Genomic DNA, 23,429 nt, shown 5'->3' with positions numbered 1-23,429 from the left:
AGTCTCAGCTCTCCGCAACCTCTGCCTCCCGGGCTTAAGCAATTCTCCTGCCACAGCCTCCTGAGTGGCTGGGACTACAGGCACACACCGTCATGCCTGAGTTCTTTGTGTGTGTGTTTTTAGTAGAGATGGGATCTCGCCATGTTGTCCAGGCTGGTCTCGAAGTTGTGAGCTCAAGTGATCTGCCCACCTGGGCCTCCAAAAGTGCTGGGATTATAGGTGTGAGCCACTGGGCCAGCCTAGAATGTTCATATTTTTAATCTAATGGCTGCCAGGGGCATCACGGCATGTCATAGTGGTTAGTAATGTGGGCTCTGGGAAAAAAAGAGTTTGAGTTTAAACTAAGCTTTTGCATTTCCCACCTGGGTGATCTTGGACAGATGGCTTCATTTTATCATGTCTCAGCTTCTTCACCTGTAAATGGCACCTGATAGGAATATCTTCACCTGAAGGTACCAGAAAGTATGACTTACAGTAGCTTAAACAAAAAGAAACCCAAAGAGCGGGTGCTGCTGATCAATAGTGTGAGAGAAATGAGGTTTTTTCTCTCTGCCATACTTTGTGTGCGATTCTACTTTTCATACAAAAAGAAGGGAAAAGAGACATGGGAGAATTTTAGCTGAGTTGGTCTTTTTATCAGAAAATCAAAGCTTTTCTCAAATTTCCAATAAGCAGAAACTCACTTACGGGCCTGATTTGTGTCTCCTGACCACCTTTGCTTGAATTTGGGAGAGAAAGGAGATTATAGATAGGGCTTAAGTCAGACAATCAAGAGTGTGGGTTATAGTGTGTTACAGGATTCTGGATATTAAATGAGCTAACAGCTGTAACATTCTTAGAAAAATTCACAAGTGCTCAATTGTTAGCTTCTTATCATTGGTAATACTAATAGAAGTAGAATTTTTATGTACATATTGAAAATATAATCAGAAATAATTTTGATAAGACCTGTGGAAACAGGGGGAAAAGATTGAAGTCAACATCTCCCTCTTGTAGGGACATGGATGAAACTGGAAAACATCATTCTCAGTAAACTATCGCAAGGACAAAAAACCAAACACCGCATGTTCTCACTCACAGGTGGGAATTGAATAATGAGAACTCATGGACACAGGAAGGGGAACATCACATTCCGGGGACTGTTGTGGGGTGGGGGGAGGGGGGAGGGACAGCATTAGGAGATATACCTAATGCTAAATGACGAGTTAATGGGTGCAGGAAATCAACACGGCACATGGATACATATGTAACAAACCTGCACATTGTGCACATGTACCCTAAAACCTAAAGTATAATAAATAAATTAATTAATTTAAAAAAATAAAAAAAAAGAAAGAAAAGGGTAAAATTAAACAAACAAACAAAAAAAAAACATCTCCCTCCTTAGTTTCACCCTTGGAGAAGGCTTAGAAGGAAGTGAAGCATTGATATGTAAACCACCTACATGCTTGCAAACACCTGTGATGGACCCTCTCTGTTGGCCAGGTAGGACTATGGGACCTGCTACTATGGAGAAGGGCTTGTAGATTTCAAAGAGGATGCTGGGATCCCAGAGTAGCACAAGTGGCTGCACTTATTCACTTATTTTGATTATAATAATGTATGTGGTCATTAGTTTCTCCCTTATTTTCCATATGGATGGGCTATATTTATTTTGTTGGGGTTGGCTCAAAGTAGACACAACAATCTTTGCCTTGGACATTTTCAATGAGCCATGTTACCCCTCTTGGAAGTGGGGGTGCTTTGTCTCTCCACTGGGGCTCCATGTACACAAGCACACCTACATTTTATTGGTGGCTCCTTTCCAGGTTGCTAGCTTGGCGCTTTTCAAAATGTGCTGAATGACCGTTTGGAACTTGTCTCTGCTGACTCCACTGGGCTCGGTTTCAAATCTCTCCTAATCCACTAATGTACCTTTATTAAAGTGGGAGAGAGAGGTTGAATCAGTCTTTGGACGCATTATTAAAATAAAGTAGGAGAAGTGAAATGATCAAAAGAGAACAATAACAAAGGAAAGCTCAGTCTCTCCACCACTCTCTATTCAGTTCTTTAAAGCTGATGTTTTGGGGGAAGAAATGTCAATATTATTAGATTAGTTTTCAGTAGTCTTTAATTTGTTTTATTTTAACTTTTGTTCTATTTTTCAGGGAAGAGACTATCATTCACCAGCAAACCCCTGCCCCCTCGCTTTTTCTTTTTTGTAATTGGAAGTTCAGGTTGAACTGCTCTGTGGTTATTCACCCACTTCTGCTGGTCAAAGGCCCATGAGGATTTAAATGACTAAATAGGCCATAAAATGCCAAACTTTTAGAAGTCTAAAAAGTGTCTGCTAGATCAAACAGTCATCACGAACCACCCTTAGATTCCCCTGCCAACCACTTTGCTTCCTGTGTCTGGGACACCCTGAGTCCACAGTGCCTGAGTCCACAGTGCCAAACTATAAAGAAACCACCATGTACCTTTTCAAAAATGTCCAGTCGTCCTTAAAGTCATGAATCAAGGAAGAGATGGCTTCCAGATATGCAACTGGACTTCCGACAGCCATCATCCTCTAAAATCTCCCTGTGTTTTGACTGAAGTTACCCACCCACTTCTGCTGGTTCCTGGCTCACATAAACATTGAGCAAGTAACTGTCCATTAGACCCAGAGGATAGACTAGGATAGACTTCTGAATGTCTGAAAAGTCCTAGTCCCCAACAAAGCTGTGTCCTGCTCAATAATTCATTTCATAAGAAGAAGTTATAATAAGTCTAGTCATTAAATCCAAAGAGAAAAACCTTAATTAAGTACAATATTGCTTGGTACTTGTTTTTGTCCGTTTCATTTCTTCATTAAGTTTTTGATTGGGAAAATAAAGATCATTACACAAATCTATTCTCAAATTTAGCCATGGATGATTTGATTTCTCTGTCTCTTCTCTGTGCATATATATATACACACACACACTCAGAGAACAGAGTTGTCTCTCTCTTTATATATATATATATATATACAGAGCATATATATCTGTGTGTATATATATGTATATGTGTGTATGTATATATATATAGAGAGAGAGGGAGAGAGAAAGATGCTCCTCAACTTATGATGTGTTCTGATAAACCCACGGTAAGCTGAAAATATTCCAAGTCAAAAATGCATTGAATGCACCTAACCTTTCGAAAACCATAGCTTAGCCTAGTCCACTGTAAATGTGCTTAGACACTTAACATGTAAATGTGGAATATTTACGTCGGTCTACAGTTGGACAAAATCATCTACCACAAAGTTTATTTCATAATAAAGTGTTGAATATTTCATGTTATTTATTGAATTCTGTACTGAAAATGAAAAACAGAATGGTTGTACGGCTACTTGAAGTACAGGTTCTACTGAATGTGTTTCACTTTCATAGCATTGTAAACTTGAAACCATCATAAGTTAGGGACCATTTGTGTATATACCTATATGAGATACATGAAAGAAAGATATATATGTAAACAACATATATGTAAATGAGATATATTTATATTATATATAAATAACACATAGATCTCCTTGTTGAATCCTACTGTGTACAAGACATAATTTTTTATGCTGGGATTCAGCAGTGAAGGAAAGGGAGGAAAGCTCTTGGCTTCACAGAGCTCACACTCTGGTGAGGGAGACAACAAATATACAGAATATAAGATGGTGAGGGCTGGGCACAGAGGCTCATGCCTGTAATCCCAACACTTTGGGAAGCCTAAGTGGAGGAATTACTTGAGGTCAGGAGTTCAAGAGCAGCCTGGCCAATATGGTGAAACCTTGTCTCTACTAAAAATACAAAAATTAGCCAGGTGTGGTGGTACATGCCTGTAATCTCAGCTGCTTGGGAGGCTGAGGCATGAGAATCACTTGAAATCAGGTGAAAGCTGCAGGGAGCCGAGATCGCTCCACTGCATTCCAGCCTGGGTGACAGGACGAGACTCCATCTCAAAGAAAAAAAAAAAAGAAGGGGGTAAGTAGTGTATGCAAAAGCAGAGCCAGGTGGGGGCAAGAGTCTTGAAGAGTTGTCATTTACCCATTTAGATGATATGGTCAGAGAGGCCTCCCTGAAAAGGTAATGTCTGAGCAGAGACTTATGGGAGGAGAGAGAACAGGGTGAGAAGATCTCTGGGGGAGGAGTAGAAAGTGCAAAGACACAGAGATGGCGATGAGCCCCATCCGGTTGGGACAGAGTGAAAGAGGGGTTCAGCTGGAGGGGCCTGAGAGGTGAGGGTGGCAGGGCAGGTGGATGTGTAAGCTCAGCAGATGGTGGACACCCTGGAGGCCATTGTGAGGCTCTGGTTCTCCCTCTGTGTGATTTCAAGTTCCATTGCATGGTTGCAGCTGAGAAGTGAACAAGCCTTATGACCTGGTTTCTCTTGAAGAGGATCACTCTGGTAGGTGCCTTGAGAAAAACATAAGAGGGACTGGGAGGATGTAGAAAGTCCTATTTGTAAGGGTTTGCGATCTGAGTATATGTCCACTGAGCCGTGAACTTACTGTCTCGAGTTCTGTATTCTAGTTGGAACTCTTCTGTTAACTGCTGGAGGGTATTGGCACAATCACTTCATGTTTTATTCAGAAGGGAAATAGAAGTGAACACTTAGTATTTAAGTTTGAGCCAATTTCTTCCTAATCCCTGTCATCTGTAGCCTGCTAGGATCCTCAAGTTTGTTTTTCTTTTTTTCCAACACCAGAGCATGTGCCTTTGCTTGACCCACCTCTGTCCTCATAGTTTCTTTACTAAAAGCTCTGACTTCCCTTCCCAATCTCTCTTAGCACATGCAGAAGATGAGAACAGTGGACAATGGCTTTACTAAGTCCTGAATTGTTCTGAAGTTCGAAGTTCTAACCCATTAGCTATCTCTTTTATGAAAACAGTCAAAACTGGATGTTAGAATTATTTTAGAGGTTAAAGAAAGAGCGACTTGAACCTCCCTACCACTGAACTGTTTAATAGTCTAGAATTTATGTTACACAGTAAAAGATAGACAACTCTGTCTGCAGTTCTGGGACTGGGGTATGTCTGGCATACACGCATCTGCTCTGTTTTGGTTTCACTTCACCTTAGTTATTTGATTTGGTGTCTGCAAAACCCTGTGTGCACATTTTTATGAGCCTTGGGACAATTTACTGCCAAGCTTGCTTGAACTCTAAAATATGCCTCCAGTTTCGGAAAACCACAAATTATTTATCAAGGAGGCAAGGAAATGGAGGTCACCAGGCTCATTTCTTACATAATTTTCAACTTTCTGAGGTCTGACATCTCCTGGCAGTCACAGTGATGTCTTCTTTAGATAGATTCAATAATGGGGAAGAACAGATGAAAAGTGGCGAAAGTTGCTAACTGCTATGTTCCTCTGCTTGCTTTTCATGCTGTGTGCCAGGAATCAAAGCTGGAGGAGCAGAAGGTAGATAGAAAGTAACCCCGTTTCCTAGGTTATTGTGTTTATAAAGCGTTAAATAGGAAATGCTAAAAAAAAAAAAAAAAAAAAAAAACTCTTTACTTTGTGGGAAACAAAGTTATTTAAGGTATGAAAACAACAGTTTTAAGCTAAAACAATAGAATAAATGATCACTAAAATGAAAGTACAGAACAGGTACAGAAAGTCAAACTTTGAAACATCAGCTGTTGTCAGTTTCTTTCAAGATAGTTCAAGGGTGACTAACATATAACTAGCAAATACATTCAACATACAAGAGAAAAAGAGTGAGGATAAAAGGGGCAATAAAATAAATAGGGGAATAAGTGATGACCATAGATCAAATGGAAAGGATAAGGAAGGAGGAAAAGATAGCTCCTATGTGTCTAGCTTGGAAAGATAATGACTCAATTGAGTGAATAGGGGAGACACATTGAGGGTTTGAAAGCCAGGAACTCAGGAATTTTTATTTATTTTTATTTTTATTTTTGAGACGGAGTGTAGTTCTGTCGCCAGGCTGGAGTTCAGTGGCCTGACCTCGGCTCACTGCAACCTCCACCTCCCGGGTACAAGTGATTCTCCTGCCTCAGCCTCCTGAGTAGCTGGGATTACAGGCCTGCTCCCCCACATCTGGCTAAGTTTTGTATTTTTAGCAGAGATGGGATTTCACCTTGTTGGCCAGGATGATCTCTGTCTCCTGACCTCATGATCCACCCACCTCGGCCTCCCAAAGTGCTGGGATTGCGGGCATGAGCCACTGCGCCCAGCTGGACCTCAAGAATTTTTAAAGACATGGCAACATTCTTGTTGTATGGGTTTACCTATGACAGATGGGTAAATAGGTCTGTCCAAAGAGGCTGGTACACTTTGTTAAGTTTGAGGAATTTTTTTCTGCTAAATTCTCTTTTCCCTTTCTTCCAAGGAGGCAGGGTAAGGAGAGGTACTAGGTTCTGGTGGATTGTTTACCTTGGAGATTTCCACCTTATGGAGGAAATAGCTGGTAGAGTCAGCAGAGACCTTTTCTGGTGGGCCTCAGAGTTGTGAGTTGCGCACTTGGAACAGGGAAACATTGGATGTTTTCATGACATCAGTAGGATTTAATTCAATCAACGAATAGGACCCAGAAATAAATTAGCTGAGACAGTGTGGGAAGATGGGCAGAATCCCACTGTGCTTAGTTATAATTTGAGATGTAGAATAAAGAGTGCTCCAGGAAGCACGGCTCCAGGAAAATGATGAGTTTTTGAATCCCTTCATGTTTATGATTTCATTTTTTTTGCCTTCATGGTTATGATTTTAATTATCTCTGTTTCCAAAGTGATTAGCGGAAACAGTTTAAGACAAAATGAATATATGTGCTGGAAGGAGAAGCAAAAGTAGGGTTACATCCCATTTCATAGTCAGGCTTGTGGGTGGGGAGGGGATGGTGCAAGTGAAGAGAGAGAGGGCTTGGTAGTTTCTGAGAGGAGGAAGAAGAAGAGGAACACAAGCTTAGTTCCTGAGGAAAGAAATCGATGGGAATCCAGGCTGATTCCACTCGCATCTGCAACAATTCAGACAAATCCAGAAGCTGGCAGCTAAAATGAATGTTTATTTCTCAATGGAATGAAAAAAGAACTGAGATGGAGCTGAAGACATTATACTGTCTGAAATGATTTACCTTATGGGCATTCAGGCTAATGAATGAGTTTATTTCCACATCCATGTGTGATCTATGTGAAGTTCATTTCATATCTGCAATGCTCTCTGTAAGAAATGTAGTCTAATGCCTGGCACTGTTAAGGGCTCAGTGAATGCTGGTTTCTCACTTCTGATTCTACCCACAATTATACCTGATTCTCTATTATTCTGGTATGTGAGCAATCTCAGTCAAGCTTTCTGCAGTGTATGTCTGTGCTTTCTAAAGTCAACATACAAAGTAAGAGTTAAGACCGGGTGCGGTGGCTCACGCCTGTAATCTCAGCACTTTGGGAGGCCAAGGCGGGTGGATGACCTGAGGTCAGGAGTTTGAGACCAGCCTGACCAACATGGTGAAACCCCGTCTCTACTAAAAATACAAAAATTAGCTGGGCGTGGTGGCACATGCCTGTAATCCCAGCTACTCAGGAGGCTGAAGCACAAGAATCGCTTGAACCCAGGAGGCAGAGGTTGCAGTGAGCCAAGATGGCGCCATTGTACTCTAGCCTGGACAACAAGAGGGAAACTTTGTCTCAAAAACAAAAAACAAAACACAACAAAGTAAGAGTTAAGATGTAAAGTTCTAAACTCTACTTCTTTTGAATTATTTTCTCAATGTTCCAATTAACTCATACTCGTCAGGCATAAGGTTTCTCCGTAAAATTGGTTTTATTTTATCTCAGTTATGAGACAGTTAGAAACAAATGGTTTCTATTTGTTTTGAAAAGCAGCTACAACCTTCAAATTATAAACACAATTTATCCATCTTTCATCTGTTCCTTGTTTTGACTTTGTTGAAATGAATTTCCTTTTTAAACTAGCGATATTCAAATAATTTGTGAAATATTTTATTTGGATTTAAAATAAGGACTGTGGCACATTGATCATCTAGACCATTAGAAACAGCAAGTCTTTCATCTTCAGCAGTTTAGTTGTAAAATGCCTAGTTGTGGTTTTCTTTATAGCTATCCTGAGTTGGCTAAGATTCTTGAATGTGAAGATTTCTAGCTTTAAGAGTTTTGGGAAATTCTTGACTATGTTTTCTTTACATATTTGTCTCACCCTATTCTTTCTTTTTTCTTTAGTAACTCCGATAATAGGAATAAAGGGATTTGCACTATGACTTGCATGTGACTGATATGTGTATTCTTTTGTATTCTCTGTGCTCTACTCAAATATTTCCTGTTGATCTGTCTTTGGGATCACTGAGCCAATCTTCAGCTATACTGTTCAACTCATCCAATGAGGTCTTAATTTCAAGTATTGTATTTTTCAGTCTTAGAATGATTACTTTTTACAGATTTTGATTCAATGATTAAACCCCACATCTTTTCATCACTTTCGTTCATATTGTCTTTCAATCTCTTTAATATATTGATCATTGTATCAAAATGTAATTTTAAGATGCTAAAGAAAATATCATTTTCTTTCTTTGCATCTGCTTATATTGTTTGTATGTTTTACCTGGTAATTGATCACAATCTCTTGACTGATTTTATGTTAGTAATATGTGACTATATGCCAGATATTGTGGACAAAGCACATGTCAAAGCTCTGTATGATGCTACTTCGACCAGACAGGAATCTGTGCTTTCTCTGTGGGGCAGATAAGGTGAGGAGATCATCACCCCAATCCAAGAAGCTGAGCTAGATCAAGACTGGGGTGACATTTTAGTAAGATCCCCTCCACTTCTAGTTATGTTTTTATTCCTCAGGCCTGTCTCTTCCACACTGTTGACTGACAGCTCTGAAAGACAGTGGAAGTTTCAGGCTGTTTAGTATCCTGCCATATGCTCCATCCAAATTTGATGAGCATCTTGGGGAGACCAGCCATGTTCTGAGCAGACTCCTTTCCTCCAGTGGAAGTTTTCCTCCCAATTATTATGGGACTTCTGAAGATTTTAACTTACTTTGCAGAAACTCCTAACCTTTTACTCAGTCTCAATTTAGCAAGGGTACTGTGAGGAAAATTGGCAAGGCATTTGGGGATACTTTTGTTTCCAAATTGTTGTGGTTGCTTCTATGAATGCCACAAGCTTTGCTGGCTTCTCTTGCCTTCCTACAGTGCTTCTGCATGAACCAGATCTGATCTGTGTTTCAAATCAGCAAATATCCCAAGAAAGAAAATAGCCTGTGAAAGGTAGATAATCTTGGCAAAACACTTTGCTCTCTGGAATTTTTGTTCTTTTAATTCTTTTTGTTTCCATAATTCACTGATCTCTTTAAATGGATTTTTTTTGCAATTAATTTATCTTTTTTAGTTAGTCTAACAGGATTGTGTTCTCCTGCAACCAAAGGCATTCTATTCATAACCACAAGTCCCCTTAGGGTCAACTTTTAAGAAGCCTTGTGCAGCTATGTCCTTCCAACCTAACAGTCCATAAGATCTTCCCCTATTTTTCCAGAAGCTTCAGATGAGACTATCACAAAGAAAAGTATGGACATATGTGACAAATAGAGATTACAAATTAAATTCTTACTGTCCCACATGAAAAACTTGACTGTCCTTTTTTTCTGTGTGTCCAGAGATACAGGGAGTCCACGGAGCCTCCCCTGCAAGCATCAGTACAGAAGTCGACAATCTGGATGCAAGCCCAGGTGTGTGGAGTCCACTGACTCAGAGGACCTGCATCGAAGGAACTGGCTGTCCTTATCCTTAAGAATGATGACGTGTTTCCAATTCCAGTAGACCCTTTGATGTGTTCTGAATACATATTCCTTTTGGAATTGAACCTCTAGTGTCCTTAACTTTGGCCCACTCTGGTTTTCCATTTGTTTTTTTTTAAATTTTTTTTTATAAAGGTAAGCTCTTGCTTTGTTGCCCAGGCTGGTCTTGAATTCCTGGACTCAAGCAATCCACCTGCCTTGGCCTCCCAAAGTGCTGGGATTATAGATGTGAACCATTGTGTCTAACTGCTTTCTGGTTTTTCTAACATCATGTTATCCCAACTGTGTTCTTTATGTAAATTTCCCTGATCACATGGTTGTATCTTGGCATTTCAAAATCCTTGACAGACTTTGTTTTGTTTGAATTTTACAATGAACTTTCATGACTAGGTACAGTCCCCAGTTCAGTTTTATAGACAAGGATTCTGTAGGTCAAGAAGTGAAACACAACCAATAACAGAAAGTGACAGGATTTAAACCTGGGTCACTTTACTTATTTTTTTCTACTCTATCATTATGTGAATCTATCCTACCTCTGCAATGACAGATGTCCCTAGAGCAAGAACACTTCCTTACATCTGGTATACAGTCAAAAAGTAAAAATTCCACACAAATAAACGTGGAAAGAAATTCTACCTGCTCCTATAGCTTCCTTTCAGGGACCTGGCACCCACAAAGGTTGGGTAACAGAAAGAGGACTTAAGTAACTTAACACAAGGCAGAGAAAGTTACAGAGACTGTCTTAGCATAATATAGCATGGAGTGGTCATGCTTGGATGTGCAAAACGTCTGATGGCCTTGAACACGGCTTGACCCTGAATTACACTAGTGGGGCAAGTTGCCTGGAGCAAAGCAAATGTATTGGACCCAAAGCTCTCCTTCGAGAATTTTGTTGCCTAAAAATTATAAAATATCAGCAATCTCATATGGTTCAGCCTAATATTTTATCACTCTTCCTTTTTCTATTCTAAAACAATAATTTTTAATAATGTAAGCTGTACACATACATGCTTTAAACATACAACACCCTGACCATCATATAGTGGATATTTCAAGAAGTAAATCTTCAGCATGTCTTCACCCCCACTTGAAGACATAATGTGTGTATTAGGCTTTTCTTGCATTGCTATAAAGGAATACCTGAGACTGTGTAATTTATAAGAAAAGAAGTTTAATTGGCTTACGGTTCTGCAGGCTGTACAGGAAACATATTGGGTCTACTTCTGTGGAGGCTTCAGGGAACTTTGACTCATGGTGGAAGGTGAAATGGGAGCAGGCACCTCATGTGACCGAAGCAGGAGCAAGAAAGAGAGCGAGCGAGGTGCCACACACTCTTAAGCAACCAGAACTCTCTCTTGAGAATTCACTCACTGTCTTGCAGACAGCACCAAAGGGATGGTCCTAAACCATTCATGAGAAATACTCCTCCATGATCCAATCACCTCACACCAGGCCCTACCCCCAACACTGGGATTACAATTCAACATGAGATTTGGGCCTGGACACAGATCCAAACTCTATCAATATATTAGCCAGACACTTGCAGCTATATGAAGAATACCCTGGTTACCCAGCTACAAATGGAGATGTTATTGGTAAGGGAGGGGGGCAGGGAAGTGCTGGGAGGAGAAAGGCAGGTCTCTGGCGAGGGCTCCACCCTGGTGCCTGTGCCCACAGACCTAGGTAAGGGTAGGCACTCCTGCCTTTGCGCCCAAATGTTGCATTTCCCAAGACCACCCTGGCCCGTCACGCACCCATCCTGTGCCTAGAAAAACCCCGAAACCCTAGTGGGCACTCACACAAGCGGCTGGACATCCAGAGGACATCAAGAAGAACACACCGACAGGCTGACCCTGGCAGGCCATCGACTGGCGGAAGGATATGGAGTTTGGCTGGGCAGTCGGAGGAGAGCCAGGCCGCTAGGTGGCCTGACTCCAGGAAAATACACCTTCCCACTCCAACTCCCTTCTGCCTCCCCTGTCTGCTGACAGCGGCTTCCACTCAATAAAACCTAGCACTCATTCTCCAAGCCCACGTGTGATCTGATTCTTCCTGTACACCAAGGCAAGGACCCTGGGATACAGAAAGTCCTCTGTCCTTGAGATAAGCCAGGGGGTCTAATTGAGCTGACTAACACAAGTCTCCTACAGATGGCAAAACTAAAAGAGCACCCGGTAGCACACGTGTGCCCACTGGGGCTTCAGCTGTAAACATTCACCCCTAGACACTGCTGTTGGGTTGGGCCCCACAACCCAGTCGTCAGCATGCTCTCCTAGAGGTTGAGCAGCGGGGCACAGAAAAAGCGAGTCACTCCTCCTGTTGCACAGCCTGCGAGGGGGACAAGGGAACGTTTCCTGTTTCATCATCAGGGATATTGTATTGGTGTCTTAAATAACACTAGCATTTTGCCATATTTGGAGCTGCTACTGGGCCAGCTCTGTTTCCAGCCCTGCCTTTCAATCTTTTCCTTGCTTCTGGCATGAGTTTCCTTCTCTCTTGAGAAATCGGTTATGCATTTGAAAATACATGCAGCTATACATACTTTAAACATAACATTTAGCAAGGATGCTCCTTATCGGGCAGTCCTTCATGTTGCTGGGAACAGAGAACAGGACAGTTCCAGGTGAGCGAAGTAGTGCGATCTCATACATGGTGAAATCTAAGCAGGCAACAGCTTTTCCATAAGTAAGCATTTCAAAATATATTTGTAGAAAGTCACTATAAGATGCAAATCAAGCTATTTTTAAACAATCGTTTTCAGGGCCAAGGAAGAAATTATGAAAATGAATTCTTTAAAAAAACATTATAAGGTCTTTAGTGGTGTTTTTAGTTGAAGTAATTTAGAGATGATTAGGTATTGTTATTTTTGGTTCAATTCTTTAGAACAAAAGCTTACCGTAATAGAAAGCTTTGCCATTTCTTTTCCTCACAACTTTAAAAAGTAAAGAGTGAGTGTTGGGTCACAATAGCCTTTCTTTTTTAGTCTCCTTTTTGTGCAAATTCATCCACCATCAAATTACATTGTACTCCTTCCTCCTCTGACTACTTGTGGAAGAATGTTTATATAAATAAACCCAAAGCCCTGTCTTTCTGTCTGTTGCTCTGAGTAAATGGTGAAAAATAGATGCTTTAGTCTGGTGATTTGATTTAATACAAATGGAACTTGTTAGAACACTTCTTTACACCTGAGATATTGGGAGATTTACTTGTAACCTTCCTTGCTATGTGAACAGCAGTAGTATTTGCTGTTTCTAAGATGTGTTGTAGTTTGAAAGATTTTGTTTGTATCATGCCAAAGTGACTGCATTAAGAAGTACCGAGTTGAGTGATTAAAACAAAACAAAACAAAACTCCTTTAAATCATTCAGCTGTTTGACCTATGCTAGTGTATAGGTGCTATGCATAAATATATATATATATATATATTTTTTTTTTTTTTTTTTTTTTGAGACGGAGTCTCGCTCTGTCACCCAGGCTGGAGTGCAGTGGCGCGATCTCGGCTCACTGCAAGCTCCGCCTCCCGGGTTCACGCCATTCTCCTGCCTCAGCCTCTCCGAGTAGCTGGGACTACAGGCGCCCGCCACCACGTCCGGCTAATATTTTTGTGTGTTTTTAGTAGAGACGGGGTTTCACCGTGGTCTCGATCTCCTGACCTTGTGATCCGCCTGCCTCGGCCTCCCAAAGTGCTGGGATTACAAGCGTGAGCCACTGCGCCCGGCCTAATTATATATTTTGATGCTTTCTGTTTTATTATGTGGCAGTGTGTAGTCCCAGTATTTATGCTAATTACATAGTTCTTTGGACTCCAGTTTTTCTTTTTGTAAATTTGGATTAAAGTCTATCATGGCTCCTTTCAAAAAGAGCATATATGTAAATGGAGGGTACTTCGATACCATTAGAGGGATGGGACTGAGATCTCAAAGAAATAGGCTACACTGGCTCTGGGGTGAGTGGGTCCTGTGACTTGTAGGGCTTCAGAGTAGGACACACACTCTGGGGCTAAAGCTCAGGATATTGGCCATGCAGTTGAACATTTCTGCCAGTTCTTTCCTGGTCCGGCCCTGTGCAATTTCCAGCTTCTGTAAATACATGTTGAAGGTATGCACACAAAGGTGTGCCAAAGTGTACAGTTGCTCAGATTATTTGCACACCTTGGTTTGGCTCTGGCCAGTTGAAGGAGTCATGAGGAAATACCTTGCTGCGATGATTTCTATCATTCATTTCTCAGTGTATATTGGTATTAATTGATTTTTTTTTGCACAGTTTAAAGTACTTTTGAACTTTTCCCCTTTCTTCTCTCTTCTGCTTCTTTTTCCAGACTGTTTCCAAGATTGGATGAAGAGAATCAATTGACAATGCTGTGAAGACAGGGATTTGGAGCGTGTTGGGGGAGGTAGTGTTGACTTCCTTGTGCAATCTAGGATTCAGTGGGGGATGCAGTTGGAAGGGAAGAGAAGTAAGACTCCTCCATCTTCCTGGTCCAGAGAAATTATGCTGGAGCCCCCTACCCTTAATGAGAAAGGAGGTGTTTTTGTTTCCACCATCTTTGAGGTCTGATTGCTAATGTAGCTACCTTTAAATAATTCTGCAATTTACAATAAAAGTGAGATCTCCCTCCTCCATCCTGTGTTACACAGCCTGGGATTGCATCCTTTTTCCTGGCACCTTTCCATTGCGGGAGCCTGCCTTTGACTTTCTTTCCTCTCCACACATCTTCTATTCATGCTGCTTCTCTTTTCAGATAGTGCTGAGCTCCTAGGCGAGTGTCCTTCCCAACGGATGAATATTCAGCAGAGAATGGAGAGCTTTCTACCGTAAGAATCAGGATGTGGCTGTTTATAAAGTTATTGCATTATTTGAAGAGTGGCTGCAATTAGTTTTGGTGTTAGGCAGCAAAAACCCCAAAATGTTCTTTTTTATTTCACGTTGCTTGCATAATACAGATACCCATTTACTAGAAGAAATCTTCATGGGTAAGTGTATGAGTGTGTATGCATAAGAATGTGTGTGTGTGTGTGTGTGTGTGTGACTCCACATATATTTCTAGAGTGCCTTCTATGTGCCAGACATGGTGTTGGTTGACATATGTAATTGAGAATAAAACAGTCATGATTTCTGCTCTTAATCAATTTACAATCTAGGATAAAATAGACCTTCCATGTTCAAATCCACAATGACATTAATTGCAATATGATCATTGTTGTGTTTGAAGAATAGCTAAGAAAAACACAAAGAACTTACAAGATGGCTTAACAGAAGAACTTCATCTAGCTTAGAAGTCTGGATAGCCCCTTTCTAAGAAAGTGCTATGAGTAAGGATGAATAGGAATAGGCCAGATAAAATACGAAGCCAGGAGTGGGAGGTAGACATGGGGGAGGGAGGTGACATTGTACTGATGGAGAGATGTGGAGAGCTGAGGAGGCTGATGAATGTAGAGAAAGTTGAAGTGTCACTGGATTGCAGTTCTTGATAGGTAGAAGTGTTGTATGAGGGGACGAAAACAAGGCCATTGGAAAGGGAAGTTGAAGGTGGTGGTGGTGTTTGTGAAGGTATTTATATTATTGCAGAATTATCTGAAGTGCAGTTTCCAATGTTGACAAAATTCATGGTGTGACTGTGGAAGTTGGTGCTTGAGGTGAATTATGACGACTATCAGTGGGTATCAGGGTAAGGAACTGCTGGGCAGTGTGTTGATGGTGCATCTAAGTGGTGTTAAATCTGCTTAGCACGATGGTAGGGTTGGGTGAAAAGGAGACTTTGAGTTGGGTGCTAAATTCTTTAAGGAATGATCAAATGATTAAGTGAGGACTAGAGGGAGAAGAGGCTCTTATTGTCAACACTCAAAGGAGCAGCTTACAAAAGAGAGTGCAGTCATTTGTCTGCAAGTGGCATTGGGTAGTCAGGAGGACAATGCCTTGGTTCTGATACTGGGATATTTGGAGTTTGATGGAAAACATCTCCCAGCCCCCACTTGAGAGGAGAAGCAGTATCCTTAGGGGACAGTGGGTTTCAGTGAAGTCGAGAAACTGTGTTGGGTGTGTGCGTGTGTGCGTGTGTGTGTGTGTATGTGTGTGTCATAACTTTGAGATAATGATGGGTTAGAAACATGTAGATTAAGGTAAGAAGAGACTACCCTCAGGCATTAATCCAAACTTTGAATTTCTTCTAGAAACCTTCTCTCAAGTCACAGTCAAGTGATCCAGCAATTGCAAAATCACTCTCTTCTAATGTGTACCATTTCACTTGGTAGCTCTTTCTGTTGAATAAATGATACTGTATATAATAGGCAGTCAAATATTCTAGTATTTTCTATGCAAATGTGTAGAAAAAAGTGTTTGGGGGTATGAAGTCAGGGTAGGTAGGCTGAAAGATTATTTTATTTATTATTTATATTTGTTCCTGTAGTGCTCATGTGATTTAAAATATAAAAATTAGACATTTACGTTGGAAAAGTGCATCAAAACTTGAAAAATTAATTTTCAAACATTTTATGCTACTGTTGGAGTTATGAATGTAACTTGTCTGAAGAAGCTTCCTGATCATTGTGCTTCATTTTCTTCTTATTTGGACTGTATAGATTGTACAGTTTTTATTTGACAGATGAACATTAGCACTGAAGAAGCAAATTGAATAAAATACAGACATTTAAGTTAATTTAAAATGTAAGTTTTATTTTATTTTTGGATGGAGTCTTGACTGCATCCTGAAAATATAGCTGATGTTTTTATTACCTTAGCGTAAGCTGTGTAGTCAAAAGAATAGTGGGAATAATCACTGTGTGTGGATATTGTTGTTTCCGAGGTATATTCTGTCCTAGGCAACTACTAACCAAAGGATCTTTCAGAAATGTTCTCCCAAACCACTGCCCATTGGATAGCAAATGCAGTATCTATTTTAGAGGAAATTATTGCATCAGATTAAAATGGTTAAATTGTCTTAACATGCCAGGATCTTATCTTTTCATGAAAACATTTTTTATTAACTTTTTTTAAAGGAGGACAACTGCTCTTCAGATGTTTCCCATGAGAACTGGAGATTAAACTTTGATTTTTCTCCTTTTATCCTCCCTGACAGAAGCTGTATATTTTGAGGATAACCACTTGGTTAAAAGCAAAATAGCCTTAAATAAACACACATACCTTAAAATGAATGAGCATTTCTGGTGTAGTCTTAGATTTCACAGTGTCAAACTAACTGGGTTGAGAAAGCCACCAGAATTTCATAGCTCAAAGTTCAGGTTTTATACAGGATTTATGTGTCATGTAGAATATTTTGTTTGCTGCAGTTTGAAATGATAGTATCTTCTTCTCTAGGAAACTGATGTTTAACCGATAAGTGCAACCAGATTGCTAACAGGAGCTGCAGGAAAAAATTTCACCATTTTGAATGGGGTTTGTCTTTACCACACAAAATGTATGCCTGTATTATCGATTATGTGAAAATATCTATAATTGTTAGAAAGATAAAGCACACGTTTGCCAGGAAAAATCCATTTTTTCCATATCTCTCTTTGTGCACTGTGGTTTTACAATTTCCTTTTCATTTTTAATGGTGTTTTCTGTTTAAAAAAGCTTATTTGAAAAAATTAAACAAAAATTGTATACATTTATTGTGTACAATGTAATATTTTAAAATATGCATATATTTGGAATGGCTAAATGTAGCTAATTTTCATATGCATAATTATGATTTTTGTGGTGAGGACACTTAAAGTCTACTCTCTTAGAAATTTTCCAGAATACAATACTGTACATTGTTATTAATTGTAGTCACCATATTGCACAATAGAACTCTTGGACTTACTACTCCTGTCCAGGTGAAATTTTGTATACTTTGACAAACATGTCTCCAACCTCCACCTCTCTCCCCACCAGTTCCTTGTAACCACCATTCTACTTTCTGCTTCTGTGAGTTCAACTTCGTTAGATTCCACATGTGATATTTGTCTTTCTGTGCCTGGCTTATTTCACTTAACATAATGTCCTCCAGGTTCACCCATGTTTCACAAATGACAGAGTTTCTTTTTTAAGGCTGAATAGTATTCCACTGTGCATATATATCACATTTCCTTTATCCATCCCTCCATTGTTGGACATTTAGGCTGATTCCATCTTTTGGCTATTATGAATAATGCTGCAATGAACATGGGAGTGCAGATATCTCTTTGACACATGGATTTCATTTCCATTGGATATATGCGGTATGCTCAGAGATGAGATTGGTGGATAATATGGTAGCTCTTTCCAAATTTTTTGAAGAATCTCCATATGGGTTTCCATAACGGATGTACCAATTTACATTCCCATGTGCATTATTTTCTGACATCGATAAAGCAGTAGATCTATTCATTTCACAAAACTTTATTGTATGCTTACTATGCATCAGCATAATGGGAGGTGCATTTGATACAAATAAAAGGCACAGTCTTGTTCAGAAGCAGATATGATAACTATTTATTAAACAAAGACGGCAGAAGTGGGCAACTGACCACATGTGAGAAAAGTAACAAGGAGAGTGGAATCTAGGATGATGTATATTTTGGCTTGGGCTATTAAGCTGATGGGGAATATATATTTTTTGAAGTGGAATATACTGTCACCTTATTTCTAAGTAGGGTCAAGTTGGAAGCCAAATAAAACTTTCCAACATTGGTTCTTCTAGCACGTTAATAAAATGTACTTTGTGATTATGAGCAGCCGGTTTGAAGATTGATTCATTTCTACTCCTGTTACCTTGATAAATAAGAAATAAATTTCATGGACAAGAACTCATCATTTGAAATAGATGGTAACAGTTGGATTGTCATTGATTACGTGAGGTGATTTACAGGGAGGTCCAGCACATGCATGTAGTGTGCTAATACTTGCCACGTCTGTTTTCTGTTAATTAATACAAATGTTGTTGTGTAGTTTTTGGTATTCTGACTCAAATTGAGAAAATGTATACACTTTTATATACACATATTAATGTAAAACTTGGACCTGGAAAAGCAGAGATTTCTAATAAGTTAGCCAACATTTTCTTTGAAGAATTCAAGGTACCCTGAAGTACTTTCTCTAATGATTGAATTGTTATTGTTGGAGGTCAATTCTCCACAGACTTTTTGTATTTCTGCATCTCTTGTGAGTGAGCAACTAACTGTCCTTCATTCTGAACTATCTTTTCAGGGATATTTGTGTGGTGAACAGTCTTGGAACATAGAGCCAGTGTCTCTCTCCGGAGCAAAGGCCAGGCATGCTCATTGCCCATTATGAAGCATTCAGATTCCCTAAATTAAACATTCCTCTTCTATAGCACAATCATTGAACATGTAGATACCATCTGGTTCTCTTTTTATCACTTTACAAAAATGGAGTCCTGGTTAACTGGTACAAAAAATGCTAATACTTTTGCTACTGCTATTGTCATGAGTACTAAACTATTCTTTGTCTGTGACCCAGGAGTCTTGTGTCTTCTACCAGCATTCATGAAACTTTTGTCAGGCTAACTGGTTAGTATCAAGAAGGGTGAACTCTCAGACCCTTTGCAGTTTTTTGTTTGTTTATTTGTTTGTTTTGTTTTGTTTTGTTTCTTGAGATGGAGTAGTGCTCTATTGCCCAGGCTGGAGTGAAGTGGCGTGATCTCAGCTCACTGCAACCTCTGCCTCTTGGGTTCAAGCGATTCTCCTGCCTCAGCCTCCCGAGTAGCTGGGACTACAGGCGTGTGCGACCACACCCGGCTAATTTTTTGTATTTTTAGTAGAGACGGGGTTTCACCGTGTTAGCCAGGATGGTCTCGATCTCCTGACCTCGTGATCCACCCTCCTCGGCCTCCCAGAGTTCTGGGATTACAGGCATGAGCCATGGCGCCAGGCCTCCTTCACAGTTTTTGATGGTTAATGCACTTTAGTGTCTTATCTTCCAATCCGTAGACTCTATTCTACCATAAAATATGAAACATCCCAACTTTTCCGCATTGAGAGGATGGAACTCTAAGTTGCAGATTGACATGATTTGGCTGTGTCCCCACCAAAATTTCAACTTGAATTGTAGCTTCCAGAATTCCCAAGTGTTGTAGGAGGGACCTAGGGGGAGGTAAATGGATCATGGGGACTGGTCTTTCCTGTGCTATTCTTGTGACAGTGAATACGTCTCACGAGATCTGATGAGTTTATCAGGGTTTCCTGCTTTTGTTTCTTCCTAATTTTTCTCTTGCTGCCACCATGTAAGAAGTGCTTTTCATCTCCTGCCATGATTCTGAGGCCTCCCCAGCCATGTGGAACTGTTAGTCCAATTAAGCCTCTATTTCATCCCAGTTTCAAGTATGTCTTTATCAGCAGTGTCAAAACAGACTGATACATAGATGAAATAACAAAAAAGTCAAAAACTACTACATCTGCTTGTCCTTGTGATTGCAGATGAATATGGTGCCTCACATTTATTACATATCACGAATTTTGAAACGTCTCACTGAGAAATATTGGAGTGTAAGTGTACATTTAAAGCAATGGCTTCTGTGAAATATGAATATTTGCTATCACTCATAGTTCATTTATTTTCAGTGAATTTAACTTTTATCTAAGCACCATAAAGAAGTGTTTTGCTTTCTTATTGTAATCAAGTTTATTGAGGTGTTATTTATGTGTAAAAGATTGCATCCAGTGTACAGTTTTATGAATATTGACAGTTTAACATGCCTGTAAGATCACCATCACCATCAAGACCCAAAACACTTCCAACACCCCCAAAGGCTTACACGTACCCTTTGACCAAACGGATTTTGATAATGTGTGTAAGCCCTTGATATTGAGCAATTTGTGAATAATTTCTACTGAGGAGTTTTTGTTAGTTTCCTATTTTATTTACTTTTTTAATTATCAGCATTAATATTTTACTCTTTTCCTGGGTTATTTGCTTTGATTTCTGTTTTCCTTTTAAGGGTCCTCTTTTTGGTATTTCCTTCTCTTTCATATCCATTGGAGCAGAAAGACCAAATAATATTTTCATGATCTCACATAAATGAGATACATGGAATAAATTTGAAAAAAACATCAAGATTAAGTAGCTTCAAAGGAAAAAAAAGTCATACAAAAAAGAAGGTGGGAATTAGTGTACTTGAGTATGGAAATTGATTAAGCAGTGAAACTATGATGACAATTATTTTTGCAATTCAGTTATGAATTATGCTTAAAATGTGTACTTTATTCACTTTAATTATGATGTTTGATTCTAAAGTTTTTCATTCTCTCAATTATTGATACATTTTCTAGGGAAGTCTTTCTCAAGTATTTGTTTTCATGTGACTTTTTATAATCATGGCTCTCAAAATCTAAGGATGGATTTTGAACAGCCTATTTCTCTCAGCAGTGTAAAATGAGTCACATGGGTCATATTTGTCTTGAGTCCCTTCAAAGACTGGAATGTGAGTAGAAATCGCAGAGCAACTTTCCCACAGCACTAATTGCATGTGAAGGACAAGACACTTCCATATTGTAATACCAAATATAAAATAGTGCAAAAAAAAGTCTTTGGTTAGAACTGTTCCATTTGTCATACGCCTTCTAATTTATAAAACAAGAATTTTCTCTCTTGTCTCACCCGGTTGGAGGATCAGCTTTATTTTTCAAAATTTGGATGGAAATCAGTCTTCAGCCTGCCCTATCTGAAAAGAGAAAAAATGCTTGCAACTGTTTGAAACACTATAAATCGGAATACTTGAAGTCAGTTATCTAGGATTTTTATATCACTCCTCTTCCAACTTCCCGCTTCTCACTGATGAGGATTTCTTTCTTACTTTGAGGGGAAGAATACACAGCAACTGTGAAAATGTAAAATAAAATGAATTCATCTGATTAGTCTGCAATCTCTCTCTTTATGTTTGCATACAGAAATTCTCAAGTAGACACATATAAACTTGCAGCAAGCATGCTTTCTTCCTGTGTGTTTGTCTGCATCTTCCATGCCATTTTCCAGCCATGCTTGTCTTTTGTTAGGAATTAGATGGTCAGAATGAGAATAATTTAAAACATTTTTTAAAAACTTTATTTTTTAAGAACACTTTTAGGTTCATAGCAAAATGGAGAGAAAAAAACAGAGATTTCCCATATATCCCTCCTGTCCCCCTCACCTGGCCTCCCCCATTATCAACACCTCTGACCAGAGTGGTACCCTTGTTACAATGCATGAGCCTATACTGACACATGATTATCACACAAAGCACAGAGTTTAATTTAGGGTTCCTTGGAGTTGTATATCTTAGGGGTTTAGACAAATATGTAATGACATGTACACAGAAAAATAAAAATTTCAGGTCAACATCTCGCCTTTCCTGTTCAGTATTAAATATGAAGCAATTGTTGTGCCTTTTCCAAAAATAGTCTGCCACAAGGAGCAATAAGTAATCAGAATTTAAGGTGGAGGAAAACAGAAAATCAAGAAGCCTGCTTTACATGGACACACACACATTTTATAAATTCTATTATACTTTAGAACGTTATTCCACTGGATTCTGGATTTCTAGATATCACACGAAAGTTTACCTGTAATTAGGAAGCGCTTAGCTTAGGGTGTGGCAGGGTAGTCTGGGCTCTGTTTGCTAGAATTGGGTCAACTTGCAATGCATCAAACACTCAGAGCGAGTATTTTTTTGGGGGGAATCATCCACCTGAACAGGGAAATTTTCTAATTTGCACTAAAGTGCGGTACCTGCTCTCAGAACATGAGGAATTGAAGACAATCACACTCCACCTCCTTTGCAGCAAAAGCATTTTTTACACCAGAGATCTCTGTGGAATTGTGCCTAGTCAGTATTATCTATGCAGGTTGTAAGGATGAGATGTTTTGATCCAAGTAAAGAAGCATTTTTTGCCTTTTTCTTGTTTTTGTTTGCTTGCTTATTTTTATTTGTTTGTTTTCACTACTGTACCAGTCCAAATAATCACTGGCCAAAAAAGAGGACAAAGTCATAATTGGGAAATAAAGGAGGCTGGTGGGAACTGGAAAGACCTGAATAAGTGGTTCATCAAACTGAGAAAACTGAGAAAACAAAGCTCACTACTGAGAAAGCAAGTTTCACTACTGAGAAATTGTAGTAAGGGTGGGAATGGGGTTGAAAGAGATGCAACTCTATTGTAGACAAGAGAAAGGCCAGTTCAGGGGCTAACTCATAAAGGCAGTGCATCTGCCCTGGTTTTCCTTTCATGAACAGCTAAAATACTAGGTGGCATTGGACATGGCAAAAGCACATAATAGGATGAGGAGGTTGGTTCTGAAATTTGGACTAGGTCAAGATTTCTGGCTCATAGAATTGAGTTGATCGTGGAGCAGTCAATGTGCACAATGGGTCTCAGCAGCTAAGGCAGGCAATGGGGAAGTCAGGCAACGGATCAGAAACCCAGAGGAAATGTGTGGTGAACCCAGAGTCTAGACCTACAGGCTGCGAAGAAAAGATCAAGAAGCCTGGTCAAAGATTCCAGGAAGGAAAGCTGTGGATATCAGCACAGGTGCTGGGTTGTGGGGCGTCAGGTACAAGAATGAAACTTGGTTCCAAGCTCAGTGCCACAGGATCTTCTCTTTCCTGTGTATGCACAGAACTGACGTGCAATTTCCACAAGGCCTGAGCATGAGGTTTGCAAAAAGTAAGTTCTGTCTGACCTAAGTGTGGTGCTTGAACAAAT

General features: G+C 39.7%; 1 protein-coding gene across 4 annotated transcripts in view; it reads left to right on the top strand.

The window, feature by feature from the left end:
* The window catches only part of LOC129471384 (TATA-box binding protein associated factor 11 like protein 2-like), a 59,077-nt gene that overhangs the window by 11,014 nt on the left and 24,634 nt on the right, over nucleotides 1-23,429 (top strand). The window contains exons 3-6 of one of the 4 annotated variants that reach the window (XR_010118589.1): nucleotides 9,634-9,705; nucleotides 14,093-14,167; nucleotides 14,516-14,588; nucleotides 15,945-21,605. The gene's annotated coding sequence lies outside the window, so the exon portion shown is untranslated. Of the gene's footprint in view, nucleotides 1-9,633; nucleotides 9,706-14,092; nucleotides 14,168-14,515; nucleotides 14,589-15,944; nucleotides 21,606-23,429 lie in introns of those variants that run through there. The other 3 variants (XR_010118590.1, XR_010118588.1, XM_063630513.1) reach the window with 3 other exon arrangements.

This window comes from Symphalangus syndactylus, chromosome 21, assembly GCF_028878055.3.
Source record: "Symphalangus syndactylus isolate Jambi chromosome 21, NHGRI_mSymSyn1-v2.1_pri, whole genome shotgun sequence".
NCBI classification, from domain to species: domain Eukaryota; kingdom Metazoa; phylum Chordata; class Mammalia; order Primates; family Hylobatidae; genus Symphalangus; species Symphalangus syndactylus.
The sequence above is the reverse complement of the archived record's forward strand: the minus strand, read 5'-3'. Positions and strand labels throughout refer to the sequence as shown.